General features: G+C 39.3%; 1 long non-coding RNA gene across 3 annotated transcripts in view; it reads right to left on the reverse strand.

Annotated features, from left to right (window-relative positions):
* Positions 1–22,077, reverse strand: part of LOC120749376 (uncharacterized) — a 40,429-nt gene that overhangs the window by 15,578 nt on the left and 2,774 nt on the right. For 2 of the 3 annotated variants that reach the window (XR_005699640.2, XR_005699639.1), the window contains exon 2: positions 15,525–15,574. This is a non-coding gene — a long non-coding RNA (uncharacterized LOC120749376). Of the gene's footprint in view, positions 1–8,394; positions 8,676–15,524; positions 15,575–22,077 lie in introns of those variants that run through there. The other variant, XR_009207578.1, reaches the window with a different exon arrangement.

Genomic DNA, 22,077 nt, shown 5'->3' on the forward strand with positions numbered 1-22,077 from the left:
GGGCAGCAAAGAAGTGTGCAACATTAATCTCAACTGAATCCTAATAAAGTCAATAGTAATTTCTCTGCAACTACAGTTGCTTTGAATCAGGTCCTCAGGGGTAGCTTTGTAAAGTAATGTAGGTGTCAGCATTTTTGTAGATCCCATCTGATACCTATCTGCGTGTTTAGATAGATGAATACTAGTGGAATTCTGCACCATCAGATATCCTTATGTCTCAGACAAGGTCAGTTGTATCTGCTATATTGCAGTCTATGTTACAACTTTCTGAAGCTGTTGGGCACCACCACTTCATAGAAAGTGATTATGAGAAGTCATTAAATTCTTCCCTGAAAGTCAGAAGGCGAATAGTATTCTTTAACCACCCATCACTATTTTCGCATGAAAGGCAAAGGCAACTCAGGAATTTCAAAGCACTTGGAAACAGAAATTTTGCTGAGCATGGTCCTATACAGGCAGGCGTCTCTGCATGTGAGTGGGAGATGGTGGGGGGAGGGAGAGCTGGGTGGTGTGAGAAAGCTTGTAGGATAAGCCTACAAAGCAGCAAAGGCAGCACTGTGGGATGGGAAAAGAGTCAGCAAGAGCCTTTGCAGTTCCCAGCCTAGAGAACCCTTGTACTGAGAAAATAAAAATATTCACTGTGGCTGAGACAACTTTTGTTGTGGACAGGAAAACAATAATTTGTCCATTCTTATGAACAAAAGCTTGAAGAGCAATCAGAGTAAGAAAAATGTTAGACCCAAACCTCCAGTTATCTGGAGTAATGTACAAAACTTTAATCTCTGGCTGGCTGTTTGGAGTAAGAATTGCATGCATTGTGCCAGTGTAGTGTCTATTTGTCCCGTCCATTTCTTTTCAAGCAGCTTCTGTGTCTTTGTCTGTGATACAGTGTTGGTACCCTTTATTTTTTTTCTGAGTCACTTGGGAGATCAGCTATTCCTATTTCCTGCTACTCCTAGTGTTCTTTATACAGTCAATCTGTCCAGTTCCTAGATCTTAACTGAATCATTTGCTTTCAAGATAATCTAGACGCTTCTGCCTTCAGTGTGTTCCCAACATCTGGATTTGAACAGAGGACATGGAGGCGTGTTCCGAGAGCCGCACTTTGGTCTGTAGTATGGTCCTCTCTTCATGGCAACTCCATGGCCATATCCTGAATGCATTAGGAGGGGTAGAGATTTGGGCACACCACTGACTTCCCACTGTGAGGAACTCTGGAACTGCAGGAAGACTGGAACGATTGGTGCCCTCCAGCAGGTCCCCAGACCTGGAAAAGTACATGATACATTATGAAGCACACCTCTTCCTGGCTGTAGGGACAACCTGTGAGCTAGAGGTGAGTTGCCATTGTCTGGGTGTCCTTGTCTCCTACTGTGATACAGTGGCAGCCGTTGCTCAGTAGGTCCATTTTTGGAGGATACCATATTGGCAGTAACTTCGTCCTTTTTTGTAGAGAGCGACAGTCCTCAAAGCTTTTGTCTAGTAATTTTGAAGGCTAGACCTGACCTAGTACCCTTTTAGTATTCTGGTTTTCCATACTCATTTCATATAACTTCAATTTATTTATTTTTTTTTTTATTGCAATAAAGTCAGTGTCTGACAGCGGGATTTTGCATGAGTGTTTGGTTAACAGGAGAGTTCCATTAGCCTATTTATGCAAGTTCCCATTTACTTTAGCTGTTCAAGCAGAACCTTGGCATAAAACTTTGATGAGGTTCATGATTTTTGTTGGCATGCAATAGACCTTCAAGATGTTCCAAAGTGAATTGCACTGGCAGCTGTCAAATTCTTCCATAAGCCCAGATAAATTTAAGACTCTAAATACTGTTTGAAATCTGCCTCTGATTGAACTAAGCTCCACAATTTCTGGATTTTAAATCTGCTGTCATTATTTTTCTTGATTTAAATCCTGCCATATTTAAGGGCAAACAATGACTGCAGTGTTTGGACTGTCATTTCTAGTTTCATCCCATAGCTTATGTCCATGAAACCCAGGATCACCTATAAATTGCAGAAGTATGGGTTACATGAGGCATTCCCTGCTTTAGCTTGGCCCAAACTTTTCCCAATCCAAATGATGAGTACTTATCAAAATAGGGAAGAGAAGACAAGCTGAGAAATATTATTTAATGGCATCTTATTTTGCAGCACAATTTGCAATACTAACCCCAAACCCAGAAAAAAAAGTGCAGAAGTCAGCTCAAGATAAAAATCTCCTACATACCTTTTTATTTTGTGCTTGGCTAAAGCACTGCTGCTGAGACACTCCTGTTGCCATAAACGTGCCCCTCACATAAAGCAATCCTTAAACCCATTTTCATCCAGCTGTAGCTCATGTTCAAACCTGTCTGATTACATCAGCAACCCACAATATTTTTTGATAGTACGAAAACACTGTCCTGTGCCCGTGGAAAGCAGATAAGTGCTAAGACTCCTCCCTCAAATACAGTGGAACTGCTTTGAGATTCTGTTTCAGTGTGACTTCCCTAATGTTTTCTGAACTGAAAATGTATGGGAGTGAGCCTGGTTACTGTAGCAGCTGAGTATTTGGTTAAGTATTCAGGATTTCTAACTGCACATCAGGTTTATGAACCGTGTAGGCTAGAAGATGCTGAAGATAAAAATTTAAATGAGTGAAACTATTTTGTTGTGACAATTTTGAAATTAGACATTTTAATTTTTCATCTTGAAAATATCTGTACAGAATGGGAAAGCAAGCAGCTCCCATTGCTGTTACCAATCCAGTAAATATGTCATGTTAGATTACTTAGTACAGAGGGGAGAAGTAGCTGCTCAGGAAAAATTCAGAATATTTCGTACCCTTCACTTTTGAGAGTTGAGTGTTGTTATATCCATATGCAGAAGAGGGAACTACATTCCTGTCTCCACAACTCAACTATCTCATCAGCTCTGTTCCTGACTTCAAATGCTAAGCCTGGACTGACATAAGGGGAAGTGGGTTTTTCCTATCTTTGCCAAGTAGCAAGTTTGAATCAGGCAGAATACCTTTTGGGTGAAAAAAACCCAACTGCTCAAAGAGTTAATTCTGCCCTCCTAGATAAAAATTTGAATCACTTAATGTATATTAATGATTTCTTTTAGGCAACTGTCATTCTTCTTTTAGGAAAAATAAAAGTGTAAAAATAAAAGTGTACCATCCCACAAAGAAGAGACAACTCAGTCTTCACCATCCACAAAGAGCTTGAGTTGCCGAGTGCAACAAACCACCCAGGGGCATTTGCACAGAACAACACTTCCTCCTTAAGACAGCTCTGCAGCTGTCATATGGGAAGGATGCTCTAGCCAGAAAAAAAAAAAAAAAAAAAAAAAAAAAAATGGGCTACCACCACACTACTTTCCTAAAATGCAGTCAAAGTGCACCAAGTGCATAGAAGCAAAGAGACAAAAATGACACTACAGAGATTCTTGCTCCCCGATAGGCTTGGGGAGGAGCTCATGGCAGAGATGGTCTGTCAGCTGAGGAAATGTGCGTCCCTGCACAAGATTTCTTTAATTCAAAATCTGAGATGCCAGAGGCGCATTTGAGAGTGGGGAGAGATTATTTTGGATCTCCTTGCTGAATTTGGTGCTAACATTACATCTGCAGTTTAAATGCCCACTCATTGTGCTGCCCTCTCTGAAAATCAAATTTATTTACCTTGAAAATACCTCCAAGTATTCCAGCCCAAAGGGTGATCTTTAAATCGTCTCACGTTCCTCTGGTTTCCAGAAGATTAGAAATATTGTTTGAAATACTACTCAGTTCTATCTGGTAATAGAAAGAGCTGCAATTTATGTTACAGAATATTCTAAACCAAGTTCCATTCTCTATCTCTCTAAAAAAATTAAAATATTTGAATTTTTTATATTTATTATGCTAAATATGGGTTGTCATCTGATGAAGTCTATCACTCAGAATTTTTAAATTTCTGATTTCAACCTGGACAAACCCAAGGACTCAGAATGTATGCCAGTATTTCAGGTGTTTCTAATCATGGTGTGAACAACTATCACAGAATAATTTCACTCTGTTTCCATCAAAGCAGGTAACATGATGTAGATGTCCCTTGGTAGCTACATTTCAGAAGGTTTTGCACTTTCTTAATCTTTTGAAACAGGTTCTAACAAGCTATCAGTGCCTGTCATAGTTTTAATTTCAAACCGGGCAGAAACACCAATTAATGTAGTGGTTTCACGTTCACTAAATTTTGGTCTTGGTACTTACTCTTTTTGTGAGAGAGAGATTAGGAGAAAAACAAAGCAGGCTCAACTTTAAAATTAACAAATAGTTTATTAACATACACTAAAAGAATAGAAAAAAAGAAAGCTGGAAAAAAACCCAAAAATGGAATGAAACTTCAAAAACACTTTTTCCTCCCCTTACAAACTGTTCACTTTCTTACAAAACAACATACAGAGACAAAACTTGTAATATTCAGTCAGTTTCACTATCTGACAATAGTCTTTCATCAATTCATTAGGGGAAGAGTATCTTTTAGAGTCATGGATCCCACTGACAACTTAGAACGGTTCTCTTGTAGATTTTAAACTGTCACAAAAACAACCGCCCAGAGAAACCTGCCTTTGTGACCCTCCCAGGAGCAGTTTCCCAAGCTGCTGATGGGTCATGGGTCTGAGACTTTTGCACACTGGGGTGTCACCTTTTAAAGATGAATAACTCCAAAGGCAAAGGATTCTTCACCTCAAGGTACAGAGATATCTTCTCACTCCTTCACAGGCACAGGGGGCTTCTCATCTCTCTCTCTGTTCAAACATCTTACAGGATATTACTTAGTTCATCACAAACACCTTTGCTTAAATCTACACACAAATTAAAACAATCTTCTCCCCAAATGCATATCTTTCCCATGATTTAAAGGAATGACTTAATATAGAGTTCATTTCCATGGCTCAAGTAAGAATAGAACAACCAACTCTTCAACCCTCTGTCCCAATAGTCTTTTCACTCTTGCTCTACTGACTTCATCCTGTTGTTCTTTATGTTCACTCATATGTTTATGTTCTTTATGTTCTCTCAGAGAAGGGCTGGGCTCTGGAAGCTTCATGTTGCTAAGAAAGAATTAAATTAGCTCAGAGTCTTTGTTTCTCCCTCTGTGGCTCATGGTGTTAGATGTTCAAGGCTGAGCTGGTGAGGGAGGAAGAACTCACAGAAACAGAGGAGATCAGAGCACCCGGGCAGTCCAGAATCACAAAAAATAGGCAGGATCATAAATGCCTTCTCAGCCACCCCTCAGTGTAAATTGGGGTGGCCTCGGCCCAAATGGTGCCCATAGCTCTTATCAGAGGCCCAGCAGAGATCTCTCCCTGCTCCAGGGAAGTCTGAAGCAAGTAGCTGTTACAAAACAACAACCTCTCCTTCCCCCCCTCACCCAGGAGCCGATGGAATCCGGCCAGGCCTCAGGCCAGATTCCCCCAAAAGGGGGGAGCAGCAGGCCCAGCTCGATGTTACCGGTCTCCCTCGGCCCAAAGGAAGAAGAAAAAAGACCCACCTACAGGAAATTCAAGGGGTTTTTATATGGTACTTCCCAAAGTCGCAGCCAACAATTTCAGTGGTCAGAACAGACGCCAATATTCCAGCTAACTCTCTGATAGGTCTCTGTCTCTTCCAAAGCAATTCCCAGGTCCTGACCTGGAGAATTATTTTACATTCTTTTATAACTAAAAACCAGACTATACTAACCCATGATGTCCAGTTCAGCTAAATAAAATACCATGTCCTTGAAAACAAAGGAATAAGGTAAAACTTAAAATATTTCACTAAAGACAATACCTTAATTACTGCTCTGCTTCAGCAATTTATGTCCAGCAGATAGACATGATTCCTCAGGTTATACATGCTACATTTTTAGAGCAAAAAGCCCCTGATATGCCCATTTCTTGTCACAGGTATATCTGTAATAGCATATTTATTTCTTTAGATATAGAGCAACTAAAATTGAAAGCAACTCTTCCCCTGCTTTGGCTGTGCTTTGGCTTATCATGTGGAATGGTCTTGAAATATATCCTCTTAGCTGAAACAAAGCTGGAAGACAGCATTCAGAAGCACAGCTAAGGCCCATTCATTCAAAGGACCAGATTACAGCATCTCTCTAAAATAAATTACTCTGAAAAGCACGTATTTTTTCTTGTATCAGACTATGTGCCAATGTCATCAATCAGTCAGTACGAGCAATATTAAATACTGCCCACAAAACCAGCCCAGGATAATATTTGTTCCTTTAATGCCATTTCTTTAACCTTGGGAGAGAAAAACTTATTAAACCCATAAACAACAAGAATCAATGATGTTTATAAAGTAGCTAACAGTTTTTCTTGTGACCTTTTCATAGATGCACGCTTTGTATAAATAAAAATTATCTAGAATGTGATTATTAGCCCTATAGGACAAAATTATCATATTATTTTTTATTAATGGGCCGTTCATCCAGGGGTTCCCTCTTGAGAAAATCTGTTTTTCCCTTGAAATAAAATGTCAGCATCCAAGATTATCTGTTCTGCTTGCTCTTCATGATCTTCATGGACCAGAAATATTTTATTACCCCAGAAAACTACCATGTATTTTAGAAGCAGAAATCATCCGTTTCTATATAGTTTTCCCCTGAAGCTTGAAGGTTTTAAAAATAAGTGGAAATAAGTGAAAATGTAGTCACTTTGATATTTGCCTATATTCACATTAAAGCAGTTTCTGATGACATCTTTCAGAAGTTCACAAATCCTAAATAATATCCTAAAGAATAACCTTAATCATAATTGGTCAGGTCAGTCCTATCTCTTTTTTTTTTTTTTTTTTCCCCCTTCATCTTAACAGGATTAGGGAAATTTTGTCTCAGTAACAAGCTCCACAAAATGTCAGGGGTTTACATCTTTCATGAAAATCCTAATCACCAAGATTAAATGTTAACAGTGCTGTTCCCACTACCAGGAGTTTGCTCTGACAATTCTATTTACAGAAATATTTTTATTCTATTTATTGCTCTTGCAGAACTCTATGAGCAAGAACTGCTACTAAAGCAATCCTCATGGAAAAAAAAAAAAATTGATTGAGGAGATTGAGGAGATGGGGCTTTTGCAGGTCCCATGATTGAACCATTCTTTCTTCTTCAGCAGCTTTACCAGGGCATCTCTCTATCCACTTTCCTCAGGAACCAAACATTACCTTTGCTTAACTGTATAAAGACAAGTCATAGATGGGATTTAGATATACTTTTAAATATGGAATCTCTTCATTCAAACAGGCATTATCTGAGGTGGTATAATGCTCATTTTGTATGTGAGCCCTGTATGGGTAATACACCCATCCAAATACTTGCTGGAACAAATTAAACACTTGAATTATTACCAGCCCTTCTCCAACTGTTGTTTCTGCTATCTGTATTCATAGCTTGCCTCAGTGAACTGTTGTACAACTTACATTTAATTATTTCAGGAAAGAAATGGATTTGAAAAATTCTTGCAGAGTTTGACCTTTCTGGATAAAGTTATCTTTAAATTTTGAGAAAAAAAATTAGGCTGATGGTATCTGAACCTCGCACAGTCTTTTTCTCCTCTAGTATTTCAAAATCACTAAATCTTCCATGGTATTTTTGAAGACCTATCTGAACATCTCTCAAAAACTGTTTCCCTAAAATAGTCAGCCTTTTTTTTTTTTTTTCCCTGGCATTAACTTTATGAAACAACTTTAACTTCATTATTTTTCAAAATGTTAATAATTTCACAGAAATTAATTTGCAAGGTGTCACCTTAAGGACAAGATAAGACTGGTCTGTTAGACTGACTTGGTGAAAACTTGACTATTTGACCCTTTCAGGTCAAACATTCTCAGAACAAAGTTAGGACAAAAGCATGGACTATTTATTCTAAATGCTCTCAGACTCTGACCTAGATAAACACTGGATCTGAGCTTCAAAAGCCTCACATTCATTAACTCAGACCAGTTAATAAGCTTTGAGGATAATACCTGACTGAATTTCTCTATGAATTACAACATTCAGGCTGCAAATGGCAACAAATTCAATCTGTGTGATTTCAAACATTTAAATCTGTCTATCAAACAGTATATTAGATTTTACTTTAAGTTTTGCAGTAGAAAAAAATTAAAAAGCTAGAACTACTTGAGTGAGTCACAATAGGCAAGATTCACATCTCAGCTGCCATTTACTGAAAATCTCCCTCCCTGAAGGTTTTTTAGCTTGTGTTGGAATGCATTTTCTACATGTAGAGACAACCTGCTAAGCAGTTACCCTCCTGAGGTATCAGTGTTCTAAGGAAACTACTTTAAAGTTTTATGCGTGAACAGATAGATACGGGAAAGACATGCATTTTAAAGAATATCCACAACCTAACACATTTTGGTACATCCCACATTAAACAGGTAACAATCCCCACTGAAGCATACTGACTATGCTAGGTGTGAGCACCAATGAAGTGAAAGAATTTGCCTTAACACCCTGCCGTGCGCTTACTCGTGTGGAGCTGAATGAGCAGAATTTTGACCTTATCATGGCTGCTGATGCTTCTGGAGGTTCTTGGCTCACTTCAGTGATAAGACATGACAGAATTTCAGAGATTGATGCAGGATGTGCTGTTGAAATAGGATGTCCTTTGTACCTCGAGCTGAGTTTCGGCATGCTAAGAGAGCCGGTCAGCCTGCAGGGCTTGAAAAAAACATGTAGTGAAAAGACAAATGGACAAAATCATGACTTCATCACATGCCTGCTACCCCCTTTAAACCACAGGCACCAACAACCACCTGAAGAACAGGCTGGGGTCCTACAAGGCAGGCTATTGCACTTGGAGGAGATAATGATGCACATGCAGTTGGTCTGAGCAGCGCAGGCCTGTGCTGAGCCCTGCTGTACTACAGATGACTTGGCTTTGAGGACTGTGCCTCATGCCTTACCACACAATGAATGCAGCCAACTTGCTAAACCAAAGAGTCCATAGGCAGCACCTGTTTGTCACCAGCCATGATGCCAAAAGGATGTTCCTGATCTTATCTTGAAGTGAAGCAGCATGCTTTACTACAAACATTCTTTTTTTATTCCATGGTAAATATGACAGATAGAGTCACTTTGCTTCTAAGAAATTCCTATAAACATTCTGAAAATGACTGCTGGTGCACCTCACCACAGATGGGCAGGCTGGGCAGCGTGCGATGGCATGGCCAGAGGTCTGTCTTATATTGTATATAGCATTGGGGGTTCCCAGCACCACAGGGAGCATAAGATACAATAAACTGCTATCCCTTTTGTGGGATATCTGTGGGACTTGGTTAAATTTCCTAATAGTGCTTTTGCCTTTCCTTCTAGGATCAATAAACAACCTCCTGATACCAAACAAAAACTATCGGATCTGGTCTGCGCAGATTCAAAGGATTTCCTCCTTACTGTTATTAGCATTTTTTGACAGAAATCACAAATCATTTTCTGGGATGCCCTCTATACCTACTGCTCCTTCCCAGCAAAGAACCAGGCTGTGTGTCCATGGCCATAGAAAATCCTCCTGATGACACAGGTATTGTGTAGGACACCCAGGAGGCACCAAGCTTCACCCATCTGCAATCTGGCCAGGAGGGAAGGGGAGGAAGTGGCTCCTGCTGTGCCCAGAGGGAAGGTCCTGGGGCCCAGGTGCAGCTGGCCAGCAGCTGGGTAAAGCATGTCCAGGCAAAAGAAAAGAAATTCTTGCCCACATGTTTAGGACAACACAGACAGATGCTGTTTACAAGATATGCAGAGAAAGGCATATCCTTAAGCTTCAAAGAAATTTCTGCTTTTAAGAGTGTTTACTGCTTATGTGTAAGACATTTTTTGGCTCATTCCAAGTGACCCAGGAGTACTTGTGAGGTCTCTCTACCCTTTTCCTTAATCATTTGTGCAGTGTAGATAATGAGAAACGCTTTGCAAATCATTTTGCAGCTGTAAAGTGCTTTGAGATAACGAGATAAAAGACACAGGGAGTCTCATCTTGCCAAGAGATCTGTCAGGATCTCCCAGAACAGTGCCCAGTTAATATTCAAGCAAGTGAGACATTGCTATTGAACATTTCAGGTGATTATGGCTTTCTCACAGTAGCTGAAAGCAATTATTGGTACCATTTTCCCAGATTTTCTTTACCTGCAGGCTTTGGTATTCAGCCAGATCAGGTTTTGTCTGTCTCCCCTTAGTTGGCTTACTGATACCCAGGCACAAAAAATAGCTGATTACTTCCAGCCCACCTGAGGGGAATCCTCCAAGGCACCTGGGCATTTAAGCCCCAAAATACAATGATCTCTAAGGCTACAACCTTATTTTCTAAATATATACATTTACATAAGTATCTATAATTCACAGTCTTCATCCAGGTTTCTCTCTCTGGGCATAGGACAGAGAAAAGCAATTTAAGGTGAAGTTCAACTCAGCACATTGAGAGGAGGAGATGTACCTTGTGAGACAGGCATGCTGCAATCCTGTCCACTTCCTGCCATTTATGCATCTAACCACCAGTCTGAGCAGATGTTGGTGTGTTTATGTCCACTGAGCTGAATTCAACAGGAATGATCCTTCTCTTCAATATCAGTGGCAAAAAAAGAAGAAAATTTCCTTTTTCTTCTTTGTGGTGGTGCGAGAATGTTTTATTAGGTTTTTATAAGAAGTTTATGTTATGGTTCATTTCACTGTATCCCAGTTCTGTAACCCTTTTGTGTTGTCTGTATAATAAGGTGTTTTGTGTCAGTCCTCCCACTCCTCACCTGACTTGTAACATCCCCTCTGCCCCAACCCCCCTCTCTGGGGCAGCCTGTCGATCACTTTGGGGTCCCTCCCAGATTGCGAAATCTCAGGGAGAGGGCTTCAGGTGATGGGCCCCCTGGGGGGAATTCCTTTAGCTTGGGATTTTAGTGGTCCAAGGCTTGGGGGTGGGCACACCTTGTTACCCCCTGAATCCCCTGATTTGTTGTCTTGTTGTAACCCCCCCAGAACCCCTCCCCCACTTATAAGATGGAGGAGGGAGATGCAGATCCTCTCTGCTCTGCTCTCTGCTCTTGGTCTCTGGCCTCTCTGGCCTGAGATTTGGACCAGCTGCAGACTTCCCACAGCTGGCCTGAATAAACATCTTTTAACCTACAAAGCTGAGAGCCAGCCTTTTCTTCTGCTGCCGTTGCTGTCACGACACTATTGGTCCAGCTGCTGAGAAGCCGACCAGCAGGTGAAAACAACCTGCGTGCCCATCCGAACTGGGAACATCTGTGGCTGTGTTGACCTGAGCTAGCCAGAGGTCAGCGCCCGCCCGGTGCGGGGACAGAATGAGACACACTTCTTCCCTGAATAGAGCGTTGAATTATGGTTATTGAATTGAGTTAATCACTTTGGAGGGATTTTTTTTTATTCATACTTAGTTCTTGGTCTCTCTTCTCTACTCAGAACCTGTTGCAAATCCTATGACTTGTGGATTTGTCCTTAAGTTAATTGTTGTTAACTGTGTCTAGCAGAGTGGAAGAGACACTCAGAGGTTTTACTCAAATCTGAGAGCAGCTTGCCCCACAGGGGAACAAATGATTGCCCTGGTTATCAGGGAGAGAAGGAAAAAAATATGTACAGCAGAAAAACATTGCACACACCCTACTGTCAGGGTGGTCCTTGGTGTATTTCATACAGTTTTTGGATGTGGGGTACTTAAACATCTGGAGGCTTGACAGTTCTATCTCTGTATCTTTTATAAGGCTTTTACAAACATCCATGATGTGTGAGATGCATCCTTGCTGATGGACTCCCTAATGATGCAGCCATTCTCAGAGTGCTATGAAAATAACTTCGTAACATCTAGCATAATCATAAGCAATATCATTTCCCAAATGCCACCAAAATTGAAACTGGAACAAGTTTCAGCCATCTAAGCATCTGAGCAATTTCTTCTTCTAAATGGCTTGTCCAGGGGAAGAAAAAGAAAAGGAGATGGTAAGCATCTGTGAGGCTAGAAGGAATAAATGATGCAGCAGTAATTATTAAAAAAGCTACAGGAATTGTACATAAAAGAAATAAAATGTATTTCTACTTTTATTTATAATATTTATTATGGGCATTTCAAAGTCATGCATATCTTATTTATTATCTTATTGTCAGCATTGCCCTGGTGAATAACATTTTAAATAATCAGTGAACTTTCCAGCAGGGTCCATTGTGAACTCTGTTTTTAAGGCCTAGGAGAGCAATAGACATAGAAGTTCCCATACGTGATAAAACTTGGGACTGGAGTTTATTGTGCCATATATATGTATATAAATATTTAAGCTACTAAGCAGAAAGCATGGAGTTGTGTGGGCACCATGCTCAGATAATTTCCTCTCCTTTGTGCTTTTCCTTCTGAATAAGTCATCTGCTTTGTTATCTATTCTGGCACAACAACTCATCGTGTGGCTGTGTCCCTCTTGGTCATCTTTTGTCATTAGAACTTATATTCCTACGCCAGATAAGTACAGAAGTTACTCTATTGAATTAATTGTGACTTCCAGTTAGTCCAGAGAAGATGCTAGAAAAACACAGACCACTTCTGTTTACACATTGGCTCCTCTGTGTCAGTTTATCAGTAGATGACAGCTTTCAGTTTTGCCATTACAATCGACAGATTATTTTTTTATGTCAGGGAGATAAAGAGAATGAGTATTTTCATTTTTTTAAACACAGAAATGTTGCCAAGAATTTGAAAAATCAGAGGCTGAGTTTGCTTTTCCTTAACACAGATTACTATACAGGATACCTTTGTGTATGTGTCATTGGAATCAATCTCATAAGTTCTGACTGGAAAACTGTTGTTCTTCTAGACAAATTGTTTTATAAAAATGTATGCTGTCGTGGTGCTGTTCCTCGCGCTGATGAGCGCGGCCACGGGCTAGCTCAGTCTCCTGCACCGCGGCAACGTATGAGGTCGGGGTGGTGAGCCAGGCGAGCCACCTCCTCCCTGTGGGGTCTTGGTTCCCCTCTCAGCGACGGCCAGCAGATGGCAAATGCAACCCACGGCAGCTAATCAAAAGGCGGACTCCTCTGGGCTCAGTTAAACAGGATTTTATTCAGGGGGAGAGGCAGCACGGGGCTCAGCACTCTCTGACCCACCACCCAGAGGAGACCCCGAGGGCAGGCGTGCAGCAGGTTTTAAGGGTGGGTGGAAACGGGGGTGGCGACAACCGGTCAGCCAGTCACAGGAATCGGGGGGGTTAACCGGGGGTGTGAACCATGGAACTGGGGACCAATCACAAAATGAGGGGAGGGGGTCTCCCGGGCCCCAGCCTATCACTCGGCACCCTTCCCGGAGTTTTCTAGAAGCCAGGGAAGGGTCTCTGAGTGACAGGCAGGCGACCACGAGGAGGGGGGAGGGGATTGACAGCGATAGGTACAGGGAAGGGATGAATGACAGAAAACGTTGGGTTTTACAATAGACAAAACAACCGATGCAGAAGGGAAAACCAATGCAGAACACAGGGGTATACAGTGAACTAAACCATTATAAAAATAACTTAAAAATCTTACAAAAATAACTTAATAATTTAATAAAAACAATTCTCACACCACCACAGTATGCTTTTTAGCATTATACAAGCTGGAATTTCCTTATGAAGTCTGCCAGGTAATCCTGTGGTGATGAAAAATAAGAACTTTCGAATACTTCTTAAAAGTATATTTGTTTGGACAACCATGCGTTCTAATGAAATACTAAGGGCTTCCAGCAATCCTGTTTTATGGATATTTTTCAGCTTTGGTCTAGACTATTATAATGTTAACTGTGGCAGTGCAAGAATTGTTTTATTTGGTTTTTATAAGAAGTTTTATGTTATGGTTCAGTTCACTGTACCCCCCGTTTTGTAACAGTCCATCCCCTTTTGAGCTTTCTGTATAACAAGGTGTTGTATGTCAATCATCCCACCCCCCACCTATCCGTGTCCATCCCCTCTCCCCCCCCCCCTGCTCTGGGGCATCTTGTCTATCACTTGAGGACCCCTCCCCAGATTGGGAAATCCCGGAGGGAGGGAGTCAAGTGATAGGTCGCCCCGGGGAGAATTCCTTTGCCCTTTGTTTTAGTGGTCAGAGGCTTGGAGGTGGACACCCCTTGTTGCCCCCTGAATCCCCTGATTCGTTGTCTTGTTGTAACCTCCCCTGAACCCTCCCCCGCTTATAAGATGAAGAGAGGGAGATTCAAACTCTCTCTGGCCTGTGGTTTGGACCAGTTGCGGACCTCCCGCAGCTCGGCCTGAATAAAACCATCTTTTAACCTGCTAAGCTGAGAGCCATCCTTTTCTACTGCCGCTGTTGTCACGACACTGTTTGGTCCAACTGCTGCTGAGAAGCCAGGTCCAGCAGGTAAAGATCACCTGCGTGCCCATCTGAACTGGGAACATCCTGGTCGCTGTGCAGATCTGAGCCAGCCAGAGGCCGGCGTCCGCCCGGTGCGGAGAGGCACAGCCACAGTTAACATATAAATATACAATACTAATACAATAATATATTAATATTTTATTAAATATATTTATATATTTGGTTGTGCTTGGTATTTAAATAACCAGTTGTATTACATTTAATTGTAGAGAACAATATTTTCTGTGGTCAGGCCAGTTAAACAGCTATCATATTACCACTTAACCAGAATTTTAATATCTACCTTTTGATAATAGTTCTTTAACTTCTTTCCTTTACATTCTTCCCTTTTTCTTATCTTCTTTGTATGTTTACCTATCTGAATGTCGTCTGCAACATTATAATAGCTTCTTTCTAGTCATATGTTTCTATTATTTTACATAATGATATCCTTTTTTTGTTTGTTTTGTCTTTCCTTATCTTTTTTCCTTATAAATATTATTGTTCTTCAAAATATTATTGTAGTTATGAGACTGATATACCTCTCTTTCTATGATACTTTATTTCCAAAAAAAACCCAGAAAGGAACAATGCTGACAGAAGAAATAGAGATGCCTGAGTGCTGATGCTACATGCTTGATCTCCCACCTTCAGTGTGAGCCTTCTTCCTGTCTCCACCTGTCTTTGAAGTATGAACACACTCCCATATGCAAACATACTAAAGTAACAAAAGTCTGAACAGCCTTTCAGAGAGATTTCTAGCATTTTATCTACCATGAACAATACACCTTTTTTCTGTTAAGTAGTCCCTCTTGTCTATGCTATTAGTATAGAAAGGCATCTAATTTCTCTAAAAAAGCAATGAAAATCCACATGAACTTCACAATCCTTGTTGTGCACAGTCCCTCCATGAATTCAAATTCAACTGCTAGCCTCTATTTTAAATGTTTTTCTTTTTTTAATAACAAACCTAAGGTATATTAATATCATAGAAAAAAACAATCCATGAATGTGTGTATATATGTTATGATTTTTTTAAGCTAGTTCTAAGTACCTTTTAACAGAAAAGGTCACTTTTTTTTTTTAAAGGAAGCTTGAATGCCTCAGTCACAAGTCTGTTATTAAATGTATTTTGATATTTCCAAAATTATGGCTGAAGCCATGTATACAAATGCTGCCACTTACCATCGTAATGAACAATTCCTCTGTCATTCTTGGCTGTTACACAACATGACCTGAAAGGAGAATAAATGGGGATGCAATTGAACTGAAACTCAGACAACTGCAAGAAAAAACTCTTAGAAGATTCTTTCAGGGCCTGATGAACAAGCTGATGAAAAGGAATCTACACAAGAACCACTAACCAAAGACAATTGAAATGCCTATGGTTTATGCAAGAAAATGGCAAAAACTGAAGATGGCTCTCTTTTTTCGCTTTGCAAATCCTAGGGAATTGCTGGCTGATGAAAACCGTTTATGTAAAGTACCAGCTGGGTTTCCATTTCCTTCAACTATTCTGTATTTGAGAAATAATTGCACATTTTCCATCAGCAACGTTTCTTTCAGCACTTATACTGTGGCAGAACTATTTGAAGGAGAATCAGCTTTACAATAATTCCTGAAGAAAAGGAACCAAAACCCTCAATGTCTCCCAAAACAATCAAAATCCTCTATAATCCCAACCCTTTCCTCATGGAGTGTTATTCCTTCCACACCTTACAACCACAGGACCAGCCGCCCCCTGGGCAGTGCAGGGTCTGTTGTGGGGGCTGGGGTGAGGGTGCTGCTGTCCAAACCCTGCCCTTTTCTTGCTGATGCCCAGGTCATATCCAATATGGAAACTTCACTCCAATTAAACATACCAGCTGGATTTATGTCTAAAACTTGCTATCCTTGAATTCAGCTGCTGAACAAAAGATTATGGCCTGGGGCGAGCTTTTATTCCATGTTATTTATAGCTTCTCCACTCATCTTTTAATCACAGAAGAAAAATGCACACTCAGGAGTGTAAGCACATATAGCTCCTCCTGCAACCTGTTTTCCTCCAGTAATTGTAGGGAGGAGGTTTGATGTTCAAGGACTTTATGATGAACATCTTAAGCCTTTCAGAAACCTGAAAAATCTTCCGAACTGCAATTTTGGAGTCTTATTTATCACACAAGTTAATCTCAGTCTTGCACTAAGTTAAGCACGAATTCTTTGTCTGGCAGCAGAATATCACCTTTATTACAGCGTAGTGACAACATGCTATTAGTAGGGAATCAGTCAAAACCTGATACAGGCCAGGAGTAAATAATATGCCCTTACCAGAAGATAAATCCAGTCATTATATATATATTTGCTAAAAATTCATTGCAACATCTTTGATAAACCCTTCTAAGTTCAAGCAGTGCTTTTTTTTTTTTTTTTTCACTGACAGAGATTTGAAGGTGTTTAGAGGATATTGTGTTTGAATTTTTCTTTTAATAGCATTAACCAGGTTCTGAATGGTATCAGTTCTATCTTCCAACCTAATCTGAACTATTTCTACATATAGTGGATTTTGTTTCATTTTGCTTTTCATGAATCACCCACTTTAGGGGCATTGGACCTTAGTGAAAAAAGCAGGACTTTATTGTGGCAGGGATACATAAGCTGAATTTTCTATGTCTCTCTTTATTGAAGACCTTGAAAAAAACAAAACAGGATTTAAGATTTAGGAAAGTCTACCTCAACTGTGTGCACATGAATAATGAGGTGCCAAGAGGACAAAATTATGGTGGAAGCTCTCACACTCTTCTTGGAAATCAAGAGTGGATGTGTCTGTGAAGTGCTATACAGTAAGGTCCCTGCGCTTACAAAAAAGGAAGAACTGGTCAAGGATGTGCAAAAAGCAGAGCTGCAACTCTTGTTGCACTCTTGGATTTTACAAAAGAAAAATCCAAGGGTGAAGTGGGTTTCCCAGAGAAGTTGCAGAGTCTGCATCCTTGGACATATGCAAAACCTAACTGGGCACAATCCTGAGCTACCTGCCTTAGCTGATACTGTTTTGAGCAAAGGGGATTTACTACATGACCTCAGTGGTTCCTTTCAGCCTCAGCTACTCATCAAAATCCCTGGTATTTTACACTCACAGAGACTATTGTAGTCAAAAGCTCTCTACAAAAGCTTGAGTTTAATGGAAACCAGCTCAGCTACTTATGGAAAGATGGAGATTAAAGTTACATACATCAATTAAGAGATCTTTGTAGTTCGGTGTATTTTGACATACGCCACAAAGAACTTAATAATATTTACCACCAGAAATTTCTTGATTGTCCACAGTATTTATCCAAACTATTTATAAACAATAAACTACTGTACTTTTTGATTGGAAGACACAGATTTAAACCCTCAAATAAAGCAGCTGGGATGAAAAGCAAAGTTTTAGGTATAATAAAAAACAGATGTCATATAATGACATATACATAATATGTATAATGGTGGTATATATAATTTATATTACGAAAATATATGTGTAATCATCTTGATAACAGCATTTCTGTCTTTCAGGTATTTTTTACTTCAGTGTAAGAAGTTATCCCAGCTTTCTGATAGACTTTTTTTGTGAGGCATGACTAATTTCTGTTTAACAACCACTTTTATCACATAAAGCAAACGACCTTCCTGTCTAATAGGTAAACTTAACGCGACTGAGCTATAAAAGGAATCCTTGTGACTCCCCATTTCCTGATTTCTCTATAGGGATGTATGAAAATGTTAATGTAAACATCCCATGACTGGAAACTAATCTCATCTATGCAATCCCAGAACATTAGGCAGCTTAGAGCACCCTGAACCTGTGTTCCCAAATGGGATTTCAGCACTGTGTTGCTTCTTCTCTTTTTTTATTATTTTGACTGCTACAATAGCCCTGCCTGACAAATTCCCCAGCTCTGCATCCATGGCCACAAAACCACTCCCTACAATGTACATATTGTGCAGGACACCCAAGAACCAAGAGTGACTAACAGGGAAAGCACCAAGCTTCAATTTGGCCGGGAGGAAAGTGGGTCCAGCCACGCCTGGAAGAGAGGGCCTGGGAAGTGGGAAAGGCTAAAGGTCTTTTCTGGCAGTTTAGATGCAGCAGGGTACACAGAAAACCAAATCTAGTAGAGCAGATTTTATACAGTCTTCACTGAATGATGGAACAGAAAAATCAACCTTTGCCTTAGAAAGTGTTTATCAGTGTGGAGAAATCACCTGACAAGTGAAAGTGGCTGTAATTTCACTGGAAAATTGTTCCGCAAAGACTACAGAAGTTTGGAATAGTCAGAATCTATAAAGCTTTGGCCTGATTTTATGAGAAGTGTTATAGTATTATATAACTTGGAGTTTCTATTCATAAATGTTATCCAGATGATTTTTGGGGAAAAAATATTATGGATTTAAACAGCTTAAATAGTTATGATCTCACTTTCCAGGGGATTTGCTAAGTGCTTTTTGTCTTTCCTATCATTCAATTAATTTATTCTTACTATTTCATTGTTCATTTTGAAATAATTTTTTATAGTTCAAATAACTCATTTTTTCCCCAAAGCACTCAACCACCTGCTCATCTTTCAGTACATACTCCTGTCTTACGGAAAGTGGATTTATACTTTCTCTTATTTAATTCCCCGAAGGCACAAAAGCAGTGGTGGAAGTCCAGAGTTTTCATGGTTCATATCACCAGCTAAATATAATTTATTTAAAGTGATTGAAATAGAGCTATTTAATAATAGAAAAGAAACACAGAGGAAGAACACAAGAAGCCACTTAGGGGCTTCCTTAACAGATATGGGTTTGTTCCTTAGAATATTAATTGTGTTAGAGGAATACAAATTTTCTCTTAAGGGAGACATTCTGTCTTCCCCAAAGATATTAGTATTCATAAAAATAATCTTTCTCTTTTTTCCTGTGTCTTGATGAGAGTCTAATGGACTTTAAAGATTAATTTAATGAAAAAAAAAATCTTTTCTATATGAAATCAGGATTTTTTTGTGCTTGTCTTCCTTGAACCTAGTGGAAAATGTGCCTGAAATTGAAATAGCACAAGTAGATTAGCTCGGTCACATTTATGGTTATGTGCTTTTGGAGATGATTTAAATTAAATAATGCATGTAACAGAGGCTGCTGCTAAACTGCTAATTGTCCAGGGGGGCTTTAGTTTTGTGCTAAGTAGAATAATTATCAATCGCTTTTTCAGAAGCAGAAAATGTTCTATTGTGGCATTGTAAAGGCCTATGTTGGCTGTGTTGGCTCCTCTGCAGTCAGAGACAAGCTTCCTAAAAGCTCCAGACTCTATGTTTGGGAGTGTGATCATCTCCCCTGAGTATAAGGGGAAATATCTGAGAATCTGGGCAGCTACCCTTGATCTTCAAACCAGGCAGTGAATATTCCTGCTGCCACCTTGCTGCCTCCTTCAGATCCTTGAATTATCTGAGGTGTTGTCCTTCCTTCTCCATCGTCTGTGGTTCATTCCCAAACTAGGCACAAAGAAAGAGATTTTCAGTTTCCTACTTTCCCAAGGCTTCCTCGAAAATGTAAACCAGCACACACAGAGAAAATTAAATTAAGATGGAAAAGGAATTTTGAATGATTTCTGAGTGATTAAATAAGACACTAAGTCCACTTTTTCAATATTTTTCACACACATGGAGATCAATTAGAACATAAGAATTTATAAAACACTTCAAAAAACTTTAAAGAGAATAATAAAGCTCTTTCCTAGCTATTTTGTTCCTTGGAGTTTAAGCAGTGCAAAATCAGCCTTCTGCCTTGGGGAAAAAAAAAAAAAAATCTGAAATATTAAATAATTATTCCCCCCCAAAATAAAGAATTTGTAAAATCCTGAATCTGGTATAAAAAAGTAACTAATTTATCATGTAACTTAATTTCAATCCAGTTTTTACAAACCTTCCAGGAAAAGAATTGATGAATGATTTTTAAATAAAATTTCTGTTTGATACCAGAATGTGAAATAATCTAGTTTTGAAAATTTCATATGTATCACATGTACAACATCAAGGCTATTTTTCTAAATATTGCCAGTAAAAGGATTTTTCAAAACTGCAGCATTTTCACTATCTATTTTCACCGTCCATTTAAATTTTAACAAAAAGCCCATTTCAACAAAGAAAGTAACTCTTCCAGATTTGGGGAGTTTCCACAAGAAGTTTCATATTTTATTTTCATTTCCTTGCTAGTGAAGAGGTGGCAAAAATAGGCCAAGTATTACTATTTACTTACTCTTTCTGTATTTAATTCTGGTGACACTAAATGAAAGCTTGAGAAAGCAGAAACTTTCTGACTAATGTTGCTGGGAGGTGTCACTACTGGCAGCTGGGAGAAAGAGAAAATTCCCCAGCAGTTACGGGTGCATTTGCAATCTGCAAAGAAATCTCATGTTCAGGTTATTTTCAGTGTTGGTGTTTAGAGTAAAATGAGTTAAAACTAACATGATTGTGTATCTTTGTTTAACTGTTAATCAAAATGGACCGTTGGATTGGGGGTCCTTGAACAGGATTTGCTCCATGATGTCATTAGGCTAAGCATCAGTAACATGTTTCTCTCAAAGTATTTTGTGCCCTTTCCAGAGGGGATGTTGTCCTTCCAACAAATTTTCTGGAACAAGACATTTCACAGAATCCATGTTCCTGTGATTGGCAGAAAGTTCTTCTCATGATTGATACTTGTCATTTCTTTTTTTTAAAATTATGGTTATAGGGCAGTTTAATAATGCATGTTACCTAATGTCATCTTGTGACACTAAAAAATGTAAAGCCTATTTCTAAAACCATTACTGATAACAACCAAGTAATGAAACAGGTAATAGAAAGATCTAGGCAGATAAAACCATTTTCTGGACACACCTGTACTGTTATTTTAGGCTCAAAACCCAGAACTGTACTGAATATTCTACTGGTACTATGCCATAACTTGCAGTTTTCTTATAACCTTTTTTGCCAAAAAGCCAAACAGACTTTTGCGTTTGCTTTTTAACAGCCTTTTTATGAACAGCAGGTTGGGAAAAGATAAGATTTGAAACCTGCAGAAGGTTTTTCATGTACAAAACTGTGTGTTTGTGATTTCTGATCCACATTGATAACATATTTCTATTTCCAGGTAAAGGCCCACTTTCTATGTTGCATTTACTGTCTTACCATACTTTTAAAGACAGTGAAATTTACGAGGACATAATTTTTGGTCCAGACAACTTATAATTTTCACATGTAAAAAAACGCCAGAATACCAATTTAGCAAATATAACTACTTCTGACTTGCCTTCCATGTGTTTTACTTGTCCCTGAAGCAGAGTTTCACCCTCTTTGAAAGATTATTTTAATTACCTGTCTATTTGTGAATTCCCTATCACTTCCTCAGCCACTCAGAAGAACAAATAGGATAGGTGTTATATTTAAGGGTATCAAAGACCAGAAATACTCCACAACTGCATAGACTTCCAGGGTTTAAGATTTCAACATAAACTCTTTATCAGTGGCAAAAGTGCGTAAAACAAATCAAAACCTTACAAAGATAATTTCCCTTAAATATATTAGCAACTGATAGCATTTCTTTCACTTACGTTTTAATATGACAAAAGCCCATGAGAACAAATGATAAAGTCAGTGAGGGAAATTCCCCCTAAAAATGGCATAACAGCTGACGATTTTCCTCGCAGCATGGGCCTAGAAATACACTAGAAATAGTACAAGGGAACCAAATTAGAAGGCGGAGG

Source organism: Hirundo rustica, chromosome 2 (genome assembly GCF_015227805.2).
Source record: "Hirundo rustica isolate bHirRus1 chromosome 2, bHirRus1.pri.v3, whole genome shotgun sequence".
NCBI lineage: Eukaryota > Metazoa > Chordata > Aves > Passeriformes > Hirundinidae > Hirundo > Hirundo rustica.